Source organism: Bos grunniens, chromosome 5 (genome assembly GCF_055505025.1).
Source record: "Bos grunniens cultivar Pamir isolate PY7600 chromosome 5, Bosgru_T2T1.0, whole genome shotgun sequence".
NCBI lineage: Eukaryota > Metazoa > Chordata > Mammalia > Artiodactyla > Bovidae > Bos > Bos grunniens.
Window position 1 is genome coordinate 51,771,974 of NC_141169.1, and position 20,720 is coordinate 51,792,693.

The 20,720-nt window shown below is 42.6% G+C and overlaps 1 long non-coding RNA gene across 1 annotated transcript in view; it reads left to right on the forward strand.

Moving 5' to 3' along the window:
• Nucleotides 1–2,401: 2,401 nt before the first annotated feature.
• LOC147371941 (uncharacterized) overlaps nucleotides 2,402–20,720 on the forward strand; it is a 59,721-nt gene continuing 41,402 nt past the window's right edge. Inside the window, exon 1 of the long non-coding RNA XR_015163858.1 lies at nucleotides 2,402–2,808. This is a non-coding gene — a long non-coding RNA (uncharacterized LOC147371941). The remainder of the gene's footprint in view (nucleotides 2,809–20,720) is intronic.

The window sequence follows — 20,720 nt, forward strand, 5'->3', positions numbered from 1 at the left end:
ACAAGTGAGGAGCAGGTAGGCTTCAGCTCTCCATGCTTGACAATTAACAGCTGAAGAAGAGGAGATACCCAGGGTCTGGAAGAACCGAACAAAATTCTGTTCAAATTCCTTTGAATAAGAAGTGTGCTTAAAACACTGTACATTCTTGAGCACAGACCTCTAATAAAAGTAACAGTGAAAGGTAAATCTTTCACCATGGTGCCCAGATGCACTGTTTATTACAAAATCTGAAGTGTCAGGATGGAGAGTCATCTGCAGTGGTATCAATATTACGGCTCTTGACATCTCTCTTTATGGGCTCAGTTGACCTGAAGTAAGAAAACCGTTTCCTGTACTAACAGGGCATTTTTCAATGATCTACTTGACCTCTGCCTCTGGGCTTAGCAGTCAAGAGTGGTAAGATGACATTTTTAGCAGAACAAAACCCAAAGAATTTAAGCTTAAGGGAACCCAAACATTTAATTAGTTAATACCCATCTCTTCCTGCAGGGATTTTAGTACCTGTCTGCACACTAAAATCACCAGGGAGCTTTAAAAAAAACTCTTAAACCAATTAAATCTGAATCCCTCCAGGGAGGGACCCAGCCATCAGTATTTCTGAAAGGTTCTCCAGTGATTCTAATGTGAGAACCACTGTGTAAAGACATTAAGGACACACACACACACACACACACCAGAACTAGCTTTGGCCAGTTTCACAAAGTATAAGACATCTACTTAAATCTGAATTTCAGATAAAGAATTTTAAAAAATATAAGCATGTCCCATGCAACATTTGGAACATAATCAAAACATTATTTGCTGTTCCTCTGAAATTCAAACGATTGTCCTGTAATTTTCCTGTAAAACCTACACAGGAATTGTAGGTTTGAAAGTTAAAATTGAAAAGTAAGCAGTAGGGGCATGAATAACACTCTACCAACAGAGAAATTTCACTAGTTAGTAATTTCTTATTAAAAAAAAAAAAAAAATCACCTGGAATATAACAAAACTGTGCCAGGCCAAAGCCATCCTGGGCAGTTTCCAAGTCATGGAGGAGGATGGAGGGCCACAGGAATGTTCCAGGCAGGTTTCCTTCATGCCCATGTCAGTCTGCTAAGGCTGCCATAACAAAACACCACAGACTGGGTGGCTTAAACAGCAGAACACTATTGTCTCACAGTTCTGGGGCTTAAAGTCCACAATCGAGGTGTTGGCAGGGCTGGCTTCCCCTGAGGCCTCTCTCCCACGGCCTGGCTGGGCCTTCTTGCTGCCCTCACAGTCTTTTGCCTGTGAGTATGCGTCCCTGTCCAAATTTCCTCATATAAGGACGCTAGTCCCATTGGATTGGGCCCCACCCGAATGACCTCATTTTATCTGAATTACCTCTTTGAAGGTGGAGTCTTGAAATACAGTCACATTCTGAGGTGGTGTGGGATTGGGTCTTTTAACAAATGAACTGGGAGGGACACAATCCAGTCCAAAAAAGTGCCCCTCACTGGACTGCAGGGCTGGGGAGCGGGGGAGGCTGTGGGGTAGCCCAGTCTGATGGACTCCTCTCTGTGCCCTACCACCCAGGAACAGGGAAAGGAGACTTTCTGAGGGAAATGACAGAAATTAGGGTCAGGAGGGCAGAGGAAGCACCACTCTTTTTTGCGAAGAAAAGGGTAAAAGCGATGCTATCATTTGGGAGGAGGATTAGAGGAAGAGAAGGAGAAAGTGTTAAAAATCAGAGGAACTATGTGCAGGAGAAAGGAATATAAAGATATTACCATTCTTCCAGAGGTTGCGAACACTGGGGAAGGGAGTAGAAATCACCATTTCTATAGCTTAAACTGAACGCCCCAAAAAACAAACAAAAGCATCGCTCCCTTTCCCCTGCTATTTTAGGGAGGAAAACAAAAAAACGGCCTCAAGTGTTAGGCTTTGCACAGGACTCAGAGTCGGGCGGTCATTTTACTGAATTCTCGGGCTTGGTCAGCCTTTAAGAGCACAGTTCATTGTTTCCCAGCAGCTGACCTGGGTTTTACTGCTCTATGGCATGAATATGTATGGTTGGGAGCCCCAGATGTGCCAGGCTGCTGGCGGGTTTTCAGGATTTGCAGGCGCACACGCACACGCACCGGCCTGCTCAGGGTTTCAGGCGGCGCCAACGGAAAGAACAGCCAGGAAGTTTCCCTCTGGGGAGTAGTCACTGCCAGTCCATCCCCGCTGGATGCGTGGGCTACAGCCGGCAGGGGAGGCTTGGGCGGGTGGAAAGGGGCCTGGGGGAGGGCGGAATCTTGACCTAGGGGTTTAGATGGAGTTAATAAAGCACATCACTCTCCTGTTTCCTCACGTTCCACGTCTGCCAAGAGAATGGTAGGAAAGGGGGCGGGGAATCGGCTAATACTGCAAAAGGAAATCCAGCCACAAAGCCACCGAACTTTTCCAGGGTGCTTAGGCACCGAGGTTCTCGCAGCCCGGCTTCTGGCGCCTTTGTCCCCGCGCCCATCGCGCACTCTGGGCAGAAGGTCGCCGGCGAAGGCGGATCACCCGCCCCAGATCGGCTGCCTGGCCCGGGGCCAAAGCTCGCCGCAGCCACTCGCTGCCATTCCGACGTGAGTGAAGCCTCCTTAGTAAGAGTGTAAATAAAAATCCGGGCTGAGAAATGAGTTTTCCATGCCAGCGATCACCGGCCGAACCTTGGCTGTAAATAGTCTGGCGGAGCGGCGCAGATGGAGCCCCCGCACCTGGGGGATCGCACCATCTCCGAGAAGCGCCGTGGCCACAGCTGGGCGCAGTCCAGACACCAGTCCTCAGGGAGGCCCGGGGATGCTGTAACCACAGGTAACGCGCCACCTCCCCTCCCCCGAGCTGGAATCATCTTAGCCTGCCTTGTCCTCGGGAGGTTGGACCGGCAGGCCCCCTAATTTATGGTCATTGGTGTAATAGCTTTAACGTGATTTATCTGACCGCAGAGGAGATGGCAAACGCTTGGAGGGGAACGATTGGCCGGGCAGGCTTTGTGCATTTCTGATTGGCCTTATTAATTTCCATCGGAGCTGAGGAGCGGCCTCTTGACTGAGACAGGGAAGTCAACCTGGCAACAGCCTCTATGGAGAGTGGGTTGGGGCCTGGCAAAGGTTTAGCTTTGGCGGAAACTTAAATAATGTACTGCTTAAAAAGTCGAGGAGTCTGATAATGTACTGCTTAAAAAATCGGGGAGTCTGACAGAATTTGCTAGCATACTGATTAAAGTAGATTTAGTCCGAGAGGGTAAGGATCTTTTGATAGGACAGCTTCCTTATTCTTTTTTTTTTCCTTTTCGTTTGTATAGGACGTGGGAGGTGGACGGGAGGAAGAGCAGGGAGATTACTTTTTTTGTTTTTATTTTTAATATTTGAGTTGGGGGGGTGGGAAGCAACACTACTTAGAAGAGAAGGAATTTGAAGGTATCATGGGGGGTGAAAAAAGTGTTTCTAAAAATGCTGTATTTCACAATCATTTGTGTGGGAAAAAAATGATTTCTTGTCTTTTGAGTTCTCTTCAGACATCACAACTAGTATTTACTGAATATTAAGTTCCTGGATAAGCACACCAATATACCACACTTCACAAGGTCATTACTCTGTGTTACTGCAGTAACTGTCATTTAAATATCACCCTTGAGTGATGCAACTTAGTCCCTTGAATAAGAGGGACTAAATAAGAATACTGGGGGAGTTATATTTAGTGCCAACTATTTCCATATGAATGAATAACCCGTTCAGTAGGGATGGATATTCAAATATATATATATATATATTCATTTACAGTATTTATTTGTGTGGGGGGGACTCAGATGTAGACACATAGCACTAGGCAACCCCCAAATACAATCCTTAACACTGTTCCTCGGGGGGACCAGAACAAAACCAGAGAGCAAGGGAGAGGACGTGATTGCTTGGGGAGAGGGGCAAGTTGGTGTCACATGTGCAGTGGCACACTCTTTTATTTATAGCTCTAACCAGAAGAATAGACTGGGAGCAGCTGAGTACCAATTTATTGTACTGCCTGGACCAATGAGTGGTTGCCTTAAATGTCACTGAGTTGGAAGGCTGTGCATTTCATTCAGTGCCAGGTTACAAGAAGCTTTGAAGCAGGTCGAAAAGGCGCCCAGTAATTGTCCTGCCACCTATCAAGGTGAGCAAGTGCAGTCCTGCCAGGTAGGGTTGGCCCAGTGGGGGATGAGAGCTGCCTGTCATCACTGACTAATCTCATCAAATGCTGCCTGAGTAGAAACGAAGATGGCCCATTTAGTCCTATTACAAGAGCCAAGTGGAGCAGAAGGGTAAGGGGTTGCCTTCCAGGGCCACAAAAATGGATTTGGAGCTTAGGAGCAGCAATTTGTTTGGGCCACAGGCCATAGCATGTGCACGTGACACACGGCTGCTGTGTCCAGCTCCCTAAATGTGTAACACTCAACATGAAAAAAGTCCAGTACCATGAGTGCTGCAGAGAATCAGAGGTTAAGAGTCTGCAAAGGTCAGGGAAGGTTTTCCAGGTTGACCATTGCAGTGGATCATGAGGGATGAAAGGGAGTTGGTCCAGGATAGAAGGTGAAGGTCATGCTGACCATGGGTGGATCATGGACCGTAAGGGAGGGGGCAAAGAACAACCCTGTTTAGTGCCTGCTGACGATCCTGACGAGTTCAAGCTGCGTGTCATCGCTGTATGAAACTAAATGTTTATAAAATGCCAGAAATTTCACCCCCTAGTAAAGATGAGCAGTCAGGTGTCTCCTAATTTTTTCAAGACCAAAATGGAAAACCAAGTATGTTTAAGAACATCAAAGGCGCAACGACTGCAGAGCAAGTCAAAACCACAGAAGAGAACTAAACTCTGAACTCTTGAGTATAACTGTTTTTAGCTTAAAATAATCCTCCACTAATTTGACATGTGACCCAGAAACAAGAAGTGCTGTATCCCCAGCCTTCCAACTGAGCTCAGCCATGTTGGTCTCTAAAGAGCGACAGGCTGGCAGCCGGGCAGTAGCGTTGCCTCTGTCCACACAAAGGTCTGGCCCTGCCTCTCCACCTGCCCCAGTAGGCTGCTCTCAGGACGGGCAGGAAGCTCATCTGTCATCACAACAGAAATCAGCTCCATTGGTTTGCATTTTTGGCTTACCAGGAAGCTCCTTCCCAGGCCACTTGAGTTGATGGTTCAGTAGATGCTTCTCTCCCTCCCTTCCTCAGCCTCCCAACTTCCTCCTCCTCCTTCTGAATGGCTCACTGTCAAAGATGGAAATTATGACTGCGGAACTGACTACTGCTCTCAGATAAAACAAGGGAAGCACCTCTACTGTCTTACTTCAGTCTACCTCACAGGCTGTGTCTCACAGCAATTCTGGTCTTCTCTACAAAGATGCAGTGGTTCTAATCTTGTCTCAGAGAATACACATTCCCTCTGTCATGGGTCCTGGGCCACCACAGACAGCATTCCCAAGCCCTCTATTCTCCTATGCTGTCCATTTCCTATCTGACCTGAAAGTAGCTCCTTCTGGTTTTGGCTGTATCGTTTCAATACTCCCCTGAGCTTTGGATTTGAGCTTTTTCAGAGGCTTCCTTGAAGGAACCACAGTGCCTGTGTATCAAGGTCAGAAGCCTGTATAATATAGCCTAGGGGCTTGCCAGTGGGTCTTGCACTTGTGAACAGCAGTTCCAGGTGACCGACAGGCCTTGGGGTTTTATTTATTCATTTTGCAAATGAATTAACAGAAGTCCTTTCACTTGTCCTAGGGGATGCAGAGAGAAATAAGAATTCTCTAGTCTCAAGCCCAGACCCTAAATGTGTAACCCTCACATGAGAGCACAACAACAGAGGTATGAAGAGAGCTTTGCCAAGTCAGAGAACGTACAAGGAAGGGACACTCTTCCCTGTGTGTTGGTAACAGCCCTCATGTAGGAAGGATGAAGAGAAATCAAGGGACAAGGGGTGGAAAGGTCACGCCAGCCAGGGGTGGACAACAAAGCTAAAGGGGGAAGAAGAAAAGTAGGACAGGTGGAGAGGAGAGACAAGGAGGAGTCTATGGGGCTGATTAGAAAAGAATAAACAAAGGGAAAGCAGGACATGGACAGCACTGAAAGGGGGAACCAGTAACTGTCTCCACTACTACTCAGCTGCACCCAGGGCAAACAGCATCGTGACTATACTACGGCCATTTCACCAAAACATGCTGAAGCTTCAGGAAACAAGTGACCTAGAATGCATATAGTATGTTACTAAGAGCATAAGGCAGATATAGAAAAAGGAAAAAAGACCCAGGCATTAATAAGCTGGGAGGAAAATGCACTGAAGTGGTATTAGCCATTGGTGGTAGGATTATGAATTATTTTAATTTTCTTTCTACTTATCTAGATGTTCTGTTCAATGGTGAGTGTGAATACTATTTTAAACAGGCTACTTACTAATGGAGTAATCTTTAATAAAACATATCCTGATAAAAGGGTTCCTAAAGCTTATTTAAGTTCATGATAACGGCATCTGATCCTTAAATAGAAAAGCGAAGGTAAAAAAAAAATTGGACTGTTTCATTCAGTGTGTGGGTTTTCTACAGATCATTTGGGGGTATGTCTCATTCATACATACGTCAACAGAGCAGCTACCTCACTCTCCCTCAGCACACAAGGGCAGAGACCAACCGATAGCCATCTTAGTATCCCCTGCCCCTAACACTACACCCCGCACAAGCAAATGCACATCCAATAAATGCTGTTTAATGAAAAAATCCTAGACCTTCTATCTTAAACCTTGAACTCTTTTCTCTTACAAGAATGACGCTCATGCTTCAGCATGCATTACAATTATCTGGAAAACTTGTTCAAACACTGAATGCTGGGCCCCACTCCCAGAACCTCAAATTTCACAGGTCTAGGGTAGACCTTACAATCTGCATGTCTAAGTGGTTCCCAGCTGACAGTGATGCTGCTGATCCAGGACCAGACTTGGAGAACCACTGCTCTGTCGCATACTGTCTTTGGGTGGATCTTGAGGGCTGCCTGCACCCAGACATACTTTCACAACCATGACTCGAAAGAATGCTCCAAGATACCATGAAGAATCACAGCTAAAAGAGCCGGCAGAAAGTTCAAAGAATGCTTTAAAACTCAACTCAACAGCTTATTAATTATATTTTGTCCAGGACTGGTACTTGTTGAAGGGATCTCAAAAGACATATTTCCATTGCTTGGTATCTTCAAAGTCATGGAGTCCAGAACAGAGTATAGAAAATGGAAACAAGTATGTACGGCTGGATAACAAAATGTGTGGTACTGAGAGGTCCTGTGGGAATTAGAGAAGGGAAGGACTATCATCAACTAGACTTGCACAGAAAAGCTTTACCAAAAATCTACATTTGGGACCTTGGAGGGTGGTATTTAGGGTATTTATTGCTATACATCAAATTACCCAAAACTCAGTGGCTTAAAACTACTACTGCTATATCATGGTTCTGTAGGCTGACCGTATTTGACTGGGTGGTCCTGCCTCAGATTTCTTGAGTAGTTACAGTCAGAAAACAACAGGAACTAGCTGGGATTGGAGTCGCCTTAAGGCTCACCTGGGCTGACTGGCTAATGGAGCTTCTTCACTCACTTGCTAGTGCCTCAGCATCCTCCACGTGGCTTATTTGCCTGTATTTATTAGTGGCAGTTCAGGGCTCTAAGGGATGGGAAACTGTCTTTTCTTAAAGAGTAGGCCCAGAATTGGCACAGTGTCACTTCCGCCTAGGCTGTTGGTCAAATTGGTCACAGGCCAGCCCAGGTTCAAGTGGGCAGAGGAATCTCTCTCCATGAGGGAGTGGCAAGTGTGCAGAGAAGAAATCAAGGAGTTGGCAGCCGCCTTTGGGGACAAACTACCCTGGGTGGACAGGCAGAGCAGACACCCTACAGCACGAAGATGCAAGTAATCAGATAGGGGCCCGGAGGAAATCTGAAAGCTCCTATACAAGAAAAATCCAAGGAGTTGAGAACTGAAATGAAGCGTCTGTATCTGATACACAATTGAGAATCACTGTAAGTTCTTAGGCAGCAAAAGTGGCTTTCTCTCACGCAACACACCCACATGTTTCGTTCACCCGCTGGCATCAGGGCTGAGTGGTGTACAAACAAATGTACACAAGGCAGGCACGGGCCAGCCGCCACGGATTATTAGAGCTTAGTGGGAGACACACATGAGTGAAGAGGCACTACAGTTTGGTGTGATGACTGCTAACAAAGAGGAAGTGTGAGGATTATGAGAGCATCTGACTCAGATAAGCGGGAGGGAAGAGAAGGGGTAGCTCAATTAAAAAAAAAAAGTCCTCTCTAGGGACTTCCCTAGTGGCCCAGTGGTTACGACTCTGCACTTCCACTCCACCGCAAGGGGTATAGTGTTGACCCCTGGGTGGAGAACTAAGATCCCATATGCCGTGCAGTAGTGGCCGAAAAGAAAAGATCCCTCTAACAAAAGTTTCTGGGAAAGACAGAAGCCAACGAGACCCTTTAGTGACAGGTGATTCAAATTAAGACACTGTAAATCTTCATCTCTAATGAATGACAATGCAGCCCGGACATGGAGTATACTTTGAACATGATGGGTGTTAAAGGTGTCACGTCGTCCCTTTTCAAGATTTGGTTCTGCCCAATATATAAAGGCATCTGGCGAAACTTGTAAAATGACAACAGGTGGTTGGAAAGCTACCAAGGCATTATTTGGCACACCTGGGAGATCACATCAAAGGCCGCAGAGTAGAGCATTCTTTCTCATGCCCTGGAAGCACCTCCCAGATTCCAAAGAAAGAGCTTATTGTCCTCTTGGAAGTACAGAGAGTCACTGAACAACCTTTAGGGGAGGAATTTTAATTTTTTTGTTTTTGTCTAGATAAGCTCATGTCTTTAGGACAACACTTTCAGTAAATTGCTCATATGCTGTGACAAGGAAATAGACTGCTTATTATAATCCCCAAATCCCATTTCTCCACCAGAAAGCCAGGTTCACTAGCCCTTGCTGCCCACCTCCACTTCCTACACCTAGTGCACTGCCAAATGCACAGCAGAGGACCAATGAGTATTTGACTAGCCTAAAGCGTATATCAAATTTTGTACAGATCACAGATGGTGATGGGGCTAGGTACACCCCAAGTACTTAACTCTGCATCCCAAACTCTGCCAAGAGTTCTAAGTGTGCAGTTAACCATTTGGAGAAATGGAGAAAGGTCTGCTGTACCACTGGGAACACAGGAATAACAGCTGCACTCAGGCCTGGTGGACAGTACACTGGAACTTTGCTAAAGAAAATGGCAACAGCTAAGTCAATGAGATGAGGTGGCATCTCCTGTTTGTCTCCCTTCCCTTTAAGTATGTCCAGCCTGACTGTTTTCAGGCGTCTTTTTTTCCTGTCTACTCCTCCTTTCTTTGCTCACTTTCAGTCAAGACTCTTCCCCAGGGACTATGCAGGTGTGGACAGGAGGGAGGAAACTAGGAGGAATGTCCATTTTCCTCTTGCTAACCTGGGCCAGTGCCAGCTCCCATCAGAGAAGAGGGGAGCTGGAGAGAAGACCGCTGGTGAAAAGAGAAGCAGCGGCAACATGGGGGTGTGGGGAATAACCCCAGACAGAGGCCGGGCAGAGGAGAGACGACGAGGCAGGAACAAGAGACCACTCCAACCAGCGCTCCGGCAGTGGGCCAGCCTGGCCCATGGCTGACTTCCCTCTCCCTGCTTTTGGTTTGTCATTTCACTAGTAGCAGCCACCTTTCTTGGAAAGAGAGAGGAAATTTGGGTCCATCAATTTTAGAGTTTTCATTGTGCAGTTAAATGCTGTATTAGTTTTCTATCCTACTGTGACATTACCACAAACGTAATGACTTAACACAGATTTATTATAATTCTGGAGGTCAGAAGTCTGCAATGGGTCTCACTGCGCTGAAATCAAGGTGTCGGCAGGGCCTTCTGAAGGTTCCAGGTTCCAAAGATACGTTTCTTTGCCTTTCCCAGCTTCTAGAGGCTACCTGCATCCCTTGGCTCACAGCCCCTCTTCCTCCCTCTTCCCAGTCCACTGTGGTTGGTCATGTCCTCAGACCACATCACTCTAACCTTGAGTCCAGTCACCTCTTTCTCTTTCTGCTCCCTATTCCACTGTGATTCTATTGTGCTCACCAGGCAATACAGGATAATCTCCCTATTTTAAGGGTAGCTGAGTAGCAACCTTAACTCCATCTGCAATTATAAATTCTCCACTTTGCCATGTAACCTAACATATTCGCAGGTCCTGGGGATTATTAGCATGTGGACATCAGGGGGTGGGAATGGGCGGGGTTGTTCTGTGGATCACAAACACTGCAAAACCTTACTGAAACTATATGGCTTCAAATCTTCCCTAGTTTTCTTGAAAACAAGAAGAACTCAATGTCAGTTATCTGTTTGTTTTTCCTCTTATGGGTTTGCTGGAGACAGAAGTAACAATCCTAACCATCTGTCATTTACAAAAGGGAAGATTTACTGCTTTTGACTAAAAAGACGCTTGTCACAAGAGCAATATTACAGCCGTCAGTCAAAGACAGGGCCCCTCCTGCAGGGGCTGCAGCAGGTCCCCTGGCCGCACTGTCTCACCAGTGCCACCCAGTTCTCTTCACCTTGAGAGGCAGTCAAGAGGATATGACACCTAACAAAGGGGCAGCGTAGAGACTCACAGACCTGGGGGACCCAGGCATTTATCTGGGTCAGTTTTAGGGTTTCTGCAGAATTGAAAGGCTGTCATGCAAAATGACTCCTGGCCATTTATTAGTCGATCCAAGCAAGGTAACACAACTGCAAGCATGCTAAGAGGGGTACCCTAGTCCCAGGCAGGCTAGACTTCAACAAGATTTGGATTGGCTGTTGTTTTTGACAGCATTGGGAGACATCACAATTATGCAGAGGAGATAAAGAGATAACATTACCACAGAGTAATTTTTTTTTTAATACATTTCTACTTTTTTTTTTTCCTGAGCCATTTCCTGAATATTCCTTTCAGCTGGCAACAGAACCACTTCCCTGGTAACAAAAGGCCATTCTTAAAATGGTAAGGTGCATGGACAATTTGAGGAGCTTAGGATGGTAACTGTTGTATGTGTGTGTTTGTGAAAGAGAGATTGAGATTAAATGACTGTAAAAGCATGTGAAAGAGACCTTTTAGCCTACTTAAAACATCAATAGCTACTATTTATAAACACCTTCCTTGTGTCAGGACTTTGCTGGGTATTTTATGTTATATTATCTGTGATCCTCAGAACCACCGTTCATGGGAGGTATTACAAACAAGGAAATTGAGGATAAATGAGATTAAGAAACTCACCTGAGGTCATACAGCTGTTAAACAGCAGAGAAATAACCCTCTGGCCACCTGATTTAAAGCCCTTGCTCCCTCCTGCACAGAATAACTGACTGCTGGATCACGCATGCCTGTAAGTTAAGTGACAGCAATGGAAATATGTTGAAGGGCCACTGACAGGGCCCTGAAGTCCCCAGGTTCTGTCCACGCCACCTCAATCAACTAACACCCAGCCAGCACTGACTCCCCCATTTCACGATTAGTGACCTGCCTGGAGCCCCATGATGAGCCTGCAGAATGTAACTGTGAGGGCGCCCCTTGTTTCTGATGCCACGCTGCTGCTCCCCAAAGACGTGGCCATACATTACACAGGAAGAGATGAGGCAAACATCAAGAGGAAAGAAAGTGGAAACTGAGCAAAGAAGGGTGGGGGATAAGCGGGAAAGAAAAAGACAGAAATCAGCACATTCACTTGTGTAGGAATGAGTAGCCCAATTTTGCAGATGACTGAAAAAGTGAGACATGCTGTTTGCCATGGAAAGAGTACTGCCCTTAAAACTTGGAAACTTATTTTTTTCCGATTATTTACTTGGCCTCGTTAGACTGCATCCTCAGAGGAGATATATCTTTGAACTCAAATTCAATATTTGACCAGACCAAACAACTATAAATGTTAATAAGAAACAAACAAAGCCAAAACCAACAAAAGTCTAAATATTATGGAAAATTCCTTTTGTGAGTTAAATTCACTTAGTAATAAATTCATTTTTAAGGTTAGATGGTTTCCTTTTTATTAAGACTTTGCAAGCTTTTTATTTACAGAATCAAAATTTACTGTGGATGGAATTCAATTTCCCTGAAAATTCAGTTTTATGTTTAAAGCTGAGAATGCATATGAATTCTGATCCTATGCAGAAACCTTCCATATAAGGAATGGTAAATCCGAGCATCTCCTAGGCCCCACACAGCGCACACCACCCAACTGCTGTTGGAGCCAGTCTAACAGAATAAGTGACCTCCCTAATTTATCTTATCCACATAAACTAGTGGGCTTCCCTGGTGACTCAGTGGCAAAAATCTGCTTGCTAGGGGTCTGGCGGGGGTGGTGGGGCAGGGAGGAGAGATCCAGGTTCGATCCCTGGAGAAGGAAAGGGCAATCTATTCCAGTATTCTTGCATGAAAAACCCCATGAACTATGGCCTGCCAGGCTTCTCGGTGGCCACAGTCCATGGGGTCACAAAGAGTTGGACATGACTTAGTGACTGAATGACAACACAGAAGCTAGTATACTGCAGGAATCACACAGTGATGCTCGTTAATACTGGTTAAATAAAGAAATGCATATTTATGTACACATACTAACTCACAGAATTACACCAGCAATTTTCCAAGGCAAAACAATTCAGATAAAACTGCCCTCCTCTTTCCCAGCACTCCTTCTTTCAAAATTCTCTTCCTTTTAGGTTTTCCTCTTCAATGTTGCTATTGACATTAATATTAATTAGATGAGAATTCTCTACAAAATGCTGGGGCAGAGACCAAAGATACATATGAACTTAAGACTCCAAGCTTTACAGATGGAGTGGGACCAGGACAGATTTTAGCATAGTGTTCTACCCTATACTATATCTCTAACAGATGGCCATTCTCTATTAGAAAAGAATATGAATGTCATTACTTGAGGATCAACTTGAGGGTCCTTACCTAAAATGGACTCAGCTGGCCTACAAAAAAATGCTTGAAATTTCAACTAATGCCACAGGGTAAACACTGAAGGTTGCTACTTCAATCATCCAAGTAAATTTTCTGTGTTAACACTGTAGTTAAGCTTCCCTGGTGGCTCAGATGGCAAAGAATCTGCCTGCAATGCAGGAGACCCAGGTTCGATCCCTGAGTTGGGAAGATCCCCTAGAGAAGGGAATTACTACCTGCTCCAGTATTCTTGCCTGGAGAATTCCATGGACAGAGGACCCTGGTTGGCTACAGTCCACAGAGTCGCAAAGAGTTGGGCATGACTAAACAATTAACACTTTATTTCACTTTCATTATTCATGACAATTGCCTAGTTACTCTGCAAATCTTTGAAAAATAAGGTAGGCAAGTTCAGAGTTTGGATGACAGTAAAATGCCTGAAAAAGTCAGGAGTGGAGCATATGGAGAGGCCTGGTGGGGTGGAGGAGGGGTTGTAGGAGTAGAGGGCTTTGGTGAACGAGAGATCAGCGTGAGGGAACTGGATGCCATGGGTAAAGACAATGTCATCCACAGGCAAGAGTGCTAAAGCAAACCAGCATTTACAAAAGAACAATTGCACACACGGGAGGCCCTGTGTTCGTTACTTAGCACATATTAAACTATAAGATTCGAAATGGTAAGGGAATTTTGGTGCATTCAAGATGATAGGCTTATTTACAGCCATTTAAGCTAAATTCAAATGTATTTTATGATTTAAAATTACAAAAAAAACAGAAAGAAAAGCAGTAAGAATAGAACCTTTTCCCAAATGAAGAGTACCATTCCTCTAGGTCTAAACACTCATGAGCTAGAGAGATAAACTGTGTCCCCCACACACCCAATATTCATGATGGGTAGATGGCAGAGGGTAATCACTATGAATACTTCCACTCAAAGAGGGAGAAAACGAAAGGCACAGCAGTCTCTTGTCCATAGCAAAGCTGACTGGACGCATGTTGCCCATTCCTTGATGAGGGTTCATTTCTAGTCCCTGCAATGATTCTCCTCAGCTCTTCACTCCATCCTCTAAGTTATTCCTCCTAGTCTATAAAATATAGCCCACATTTTAAGTTCAGTAGTTTGGTGAGCCTGCTTTCTGCCTATAGAATTTCTAGGATCTGAAAGTATATTTTCGTTTTGAAGCCATCTCTGTTTCTTATAGCTGAGGCTGCAAGTATTTCTGCAATATACTTTCCTTAAAAGCTTTGTAAGTTTCTTATGACTCATTGATTTCACTAGGGTTTATTTCATTAGACAAAAACCAAATCAACAATTCTTGTCTAGCTGCAGCTCCCTGTCAGGCACCACCTTAAATTTTTCTGGGGTCTTAATAAAGGATTTCACAGTCAAATCCTTAGCTTTATTTTTATCCTGAGAATTTTCATGACAGAGCTCTGAATTTGATTTTTGTCCTGAGGCCAGTTTTTTTTGTTTTTGTTTTACTTTGAGAACATTCTGCTGCAAGAGAATGGTCATCAGAAAAGGATTTTCTTTTCTAACACAGGAAGTTCTGACTTTTATATTCCTCAAAATTTTGCTTGAAAACTGAGTAATTTCTTCTCCAGCTCATCATTATCTGTATTTCATGGTATCAGCTAAATGAAACCAGCTGAAACTTTAAAACTTTAGCTTGAAAATTGTTCAGGCTGATCCACTGGCTCATTAAGTATTTAATATTTCTACATTATCACAGGTAACGGTTTTATTAACTAGGGCTTTTCTTCCAGTATTAATCATTTTTTCTTCACTTTCCTTTAAGCCCTACTGACAACCTCAAGATCCATCAGACTTCTGCTACTAGTCTCTTCAAGGCCCTTCCAACGTATGTGGGCAGCTCAGTTGCAAAGCCACTGCCATACATTTTAGGTTTTGTTATAGTAATACTCCATTTCCAGGTTCCCCAACCACTTCTGATTATCTACTGTTATGTAACAAATTACGCCAAAACGTTGGCTTAAGACAACCACAATTTTATTATTATCTCTCATGGCTCTGAGGCTTTACTAAACTAGCCTAGATGGTTCTTGCTTTAGGGTATCTCAAGAGCTTGCAGCAGATGGTAGCTGGTACTGGAATCATCTGGTACTTGCTCATTCATATGCATGAGGCCTAGTTTGAGAAGACTTAAAAATAGCTGGGGGCAGGCACAGCTGGGTTTCCTCAGACAACTCTCCCTATGACTGTGTGACTTCCCCATGGTCTTTTCAGCAAAGAAACTTTAGGGTGGCTTTACATGGCAGCTTAGAGCTCCAGAAGTATGTGGGGAAAGAAGGGAAGGACAGAAGCAATATCACTTTTTACCACCCTGTTCTCAGAAGCCATGCAGTGACATTTCTATCATGTATTATTTGTTGGGGCAGTATATACATGCCATTAGGGTCAAGAGACTGAGAACCTAGGCTACCATCACAAATCTGAGCGATGGTGCTCAAAAGCAGATCAAGGGTCACATACATTCAAATGCATTAAATTATCCCAACATTTTATTCTCCACAAAGACCTATTTGTTTCATCACTTACTGAGAGAAAGTGGGGTGGGAGTGAAACCAAATGTTCCATTAGGATAGCTAAGTTCTAAAGAAGGGGTCAGCAAACTATGGCCTACAGGCCAAATCCTGCCCATGGCTTGTTTTTAGTATGACCCATGAACTGAGAATGATTTTATAAAGAGGGAAAAGGAGGAAAAGGAAGAAGAGAAAAAGAAGAAAGCAAAGGAGGAGAAGCAGTAGCAAATACAACAGAGACTATATTTGACCCACATCGTCTAAAATATTTAATATCAGGCCTTTTCAGGAAATGTTTGTTGATCCCTATTCTAAAGCACTTTCAAATGTGTTTTCAGATGGTGTCATAGATAAAACAGCAAACACTGCTAGGATGCTTTCAACATACAGCGTTTCCTCACAAAAACAGAGTAGATGCTATAATAACACAGGCTCTTGCCCAATTATTCCTTTTCTATTATACATTCAATTCTGAACCTCCATATTCCCTCTCATTCTTCCTCTATCCACCTGCCAACATTTTCATCTTCTCATTAACAAGCAAGCCTTCTTCCCACCTTCCTCAGGCTTTTTGTGTGTGATGTTTCTTTACCCCTTGCGTAATCTCTCTCCTCAAAAAACATAAATGTTTCTTATCCCTAAAGAACAATCAAAGAGGCAGCCTACCAAATGGGAGAAAACACTTGCAGATCATATATCTGAAAGGGTGTTAACAGATACAGCCACTATGGAAAATAGTATAGAAAAATGAAAAATAGAACTACAAATTCCAGCAACTGTACTTCTGGGTATTTATCTGAAGGAAATTAAAACACTTAAAAAAATAATATGCAATGATTTAATCTAGTTTCTTCATTATAGATATAAATAAATGAAGAGACATACATTTTTAAAAAACATAATATGAACCCCCACATATACTGCAGCATTATTTACAATAGTCAAAATATGAAAACAAACTAAGTCTTCATCAATGATTAAACGGATAAAGAAAATGTAGTGTATAAATAAAAATACAATGGAATATTATTCAGCAATAAAAAAGGATGAAATCCCACCTAATAAAATGGATGGACCTTGAAGCCATTATGCTAAGTGAAATAAGTCAGAGAAAAGTAAATACCATATGGTCTCACTTATATGTGGAATCTACAAATACAATGAAGTAACAACTGAATTTATAGAAACAGAGAACAGATAGGTGGTTATCCTAGGCAAGGGGTGGGGGAAATGAGGTGAACGTGGTTAAAGAGTACAGACTTCTAGTTAGAAAACAATTATGTCATGGTCATGTAATGTACAGCATGGTGACTAAAGTCAACAGTACTGTATGTCACTGGACAGTTGCAAAGATCTTAAAAGTTCTCATAAGAAAAAAACTGTAACTGTGTGGTGATGGATGTTCACTAGACTTATTGTGATCATTCTGCAATATATATAAAATCATTATGCTGCACACTTCTAACTAAAGTTAAATGTCAATTATACCTCAATTTAAAAAAAGAACAGTCAAAACTCCTTACTCTTGTATGTCATTCTATTTCCAGCCTGTTTGTCTACACCATCATCCATGCCCCAGGTCCCACATCCTAACATCTAAATCAGACTATACATTCCTTGAAAGTCCATGCCTTTTTATGTGCCCATTAACTTTTGCCGGTTGTTCTTATATCCAGAAATGCCCATTTCTTCTTTCTTGACATATTGAAAATATGCCTACACCTCATGTCTCTTGTACTTATCCCTTGATCACAATCCTGATGGAAACTGATTGCTTAGTACTCTTCATCCCTATGGCACGTTGCTGTATATGGATCCAGAGTACATGTTTTTATTTTCTTACATTAAAAAAATATAGGAGACTGGAAATCTCATCACAATATACTACCTTTATACTATATCACAACTAACAATGGCTGTTGGAAAAGGAAAGTATTATTTTTTGCCAGTCACACAGAAATTATTCTACTAATTAAGGGGAAAAGGAAAGGAGGGAGGGAGGAGTATATGATAAGGAAAAAAGATGGATGTTGTACCAAAATGCCCAGAGGTCATTTTGGAACTTGCATAATATCTTTTGGGATAACATGTTTTTAGGGTGTGTGACTTCCTGGGAAGGGTGGGTAGAAGCAGGTGGAGGATCTTTCTGCTCCCTGAATCCCTGTTTATGGTAGGACTTGACTACTCAGTTCAGTTCAGTTCAGTCGCTCAGTCGTGTGCGACTCTTTGAGACTGCATGAACCACAGCACGCCAGGCCTCCCTGTCCATCACCAACTCCTGAGTTTACCCAAACTCATGTCCATTGAGTTGGTGATACCATCCAATCATCTCATCCTCTGTCGTCCCCTTCTGCTCCTGCCTTCGATCTTTCTCAGCATGAGGGTCTTTTCCAATGAGTCAGCTCTGCATATCAGGTGGCCAAAGTACTGGAGTTTCAGCTTCAACATCAGTCCTTCCAATGAACACTCAGGACTATATTTCCTTTAGGATGGACTGGTTTGATCTCCTTGCAGTTCAAGGGACTCTCAAGAGTTTTCCCCAACACCACAGTTCAAAAGCATCAATTCTTCCATGCTCAGCTTTCTTTATAGTCCAACTCTCACATCCATACATGACTACTAGAAAAACTATAGCCTTGACTAGACGGACCTTCGTTGGCAAAGTAATACGCTGTCTAGGTTGGTCATAACTTTCCTTCCAAGAAGTAAGCGTCTTTTAATTTCATGGCTGCAGTCACCATCTGCAGTGATTTTGCAGCCCCCAAAAATAAAGTCAGCCACTGGTGAATGCCTAACTGGTGAAATGGTGGCTTTGATTCCTTATCAAAATGTAAGGCCAAACTCAACAATAATGGTAAAGTCAAACTCACAATGCAGAATTAGCAAGAACTTAAAAGAATATTCAGTCAACGCAAGCAAAACGAATGCAGCAGCGCTCATGGACACTCATCAGAGGATCAAGTATTAGAAGCTGAAATATCAACAGAAATAGTAATTATCATTAAAATAATTGCAGTCCCAGGATTAAAACTGAAAATGCCTATGTATTCAGTATATAAAGTGTTAGTTGCTCAGTCATGTCTGACTTCTTGTGACCCCAAGGACTATAGCCCGCCAGGCTCCTCTGTCCACGGGATTTCCCAGGCAAGAACACTGGAGTAGGTAAGCCATTCCATTCTCCAGGAGATCTTCCCCACCCAGGAATCAAACCAGGGTCTCCTGCATTGCAGGCAGATTCTTTACTGTAAATAAGGTCATAGCTAAGTCTCAAGTCTCAAACCAATGAATCCAGATACAGGTAAAATTAACCCCCCTTTGCTATTATGAAAGGCCTTGACTAGTACTTGTTTTTGCTAATCAAAAGAAATCTGAAGAGGATTTTCACTTTTACAAAGGAGAAAATTGCTTCTTTGCTTTACACCATTACCATTTTGGCTTGCAAAAGGTTCAGAGGAAAGCTCTGCTTTTGGATAGCAGGGGAAACCAGTGGTGGTTCACTAAGTATGCTCAGAGCAGGAGGTACTAAACTAAAAAGCCATTAGGTTTTGTTTTTTAAAGTATACATCCTATATAACAGTGATGATCTTTCTAAATTTAAAGAGTTTATTTGTACAATAATGCTTTAATAAACCTTTTCCCTTCAGTATTATACTATTCATTCTACATGTGTATATCCTTGGCACATAGTAGATATTCAATAACATCATTTCTATGCTAGTAAAATGCAAAATCATTGTTTTTTCAAGCCCAAAACAAACTGTTGGCTATAATTTTTTTTTTTACCTTTTTCAGTGTGCTAATGTATCCAAATCAAGAATAACCCTGTTAAATCATTCAGATTACTAGATTAATAATAACACTATCTGCAGCAAAGGAAACCATAAACAAAATGAAAAGAAAACTTACAGAATGAGAGAAAATATTTTCAGGGCTTAATTATCCAAAATATAGAAACGACCCACAGAACTCAATAACAAAAAAACCAAACAAGCCAATCAAAAAATGGGCAAAAGACCTAAATAGACATTTCTCTGAAGAATATATACAGATGGCCAATAGGCACATGAAAAGTGATGCTCAGACAGCATCACTAATTATTAGATAAATGCAAATCAAAACTGTTCAATACAATGAGGTATCACCTCACATCGGTCAGAACTGCCATTATTAAAAAGTCTACAAATAACAAATGCTGGAAGGAATGTGGAGAAAGGGGAACCCTCCTACACTGTTGGTAAGAATGTAAAACTTCTGCAGCCACTATGGAAAACAGTTGAAAGTTCCTCAAAAAACTGAAAATAGTGCTGTCATATAATCCAGCAATCCCACTCCTCAGTATATATCAACTTGAAAAGATCTATTTGCCTCCCCTACATGTTCCTACAGAAGTAGTGACAGTAGCCAAGACATGGAAACAACCTAATGTCCATAGAGATGAATGGATAAAGAGGATGTGGTGTGTAGACACACACACACACACACACACACAGACATTGGAATACTATTCAGCCATAAGCAGAATGAATGAATGCCAGCTGCAGCAACATGAATAGACCTAGAGATTATCGTATGAAGTGAAGAGAGAAAGAAAAAGACAATATTTATGGTATTTATCATATGCAATCACTTATATGTGGAATCTAAAACACAACAGAAATGAACATATCTACAAAATAGAAACAGACTTACGGATAGAGAAGAGACTTATGGTTGCCCAAGAGTGGAGGGTAGGAGAGGGCAGGGCTGGGAGTTGAGATATACTGATGCAAACTCTTATTTATAGTAATGGATAAACAATAAGGCCCTACTGTATAGCATAGGGAACTACATTCAATATCCTGTGATAAATTATAATGAAAAGAATACCAAAAAGAATGTATGTGTGTATATACATACATATCCCTGATTCACTGCTGTACAACAGAAGTTAATACAACCTTGTAAATCAATTTACTTCAATACAATTTTAAAAAACATAGTGATATATGTAGAAGCACGATCACATAACTGCTAAGTGTTAACATATATTAGTTGGAACACTGTATTCTACAGATAAAATACAGAGACAGTGACAGTTAAAAAGAACACTAAAATCATCATTTAAGTCAACAGAAACACAAAAATCTATTAAAATGCCAGAACAATTATTACAGCTATCATTTAAAAGTTCAGTCGGTAAAGAATCTGCCAGTCATGCA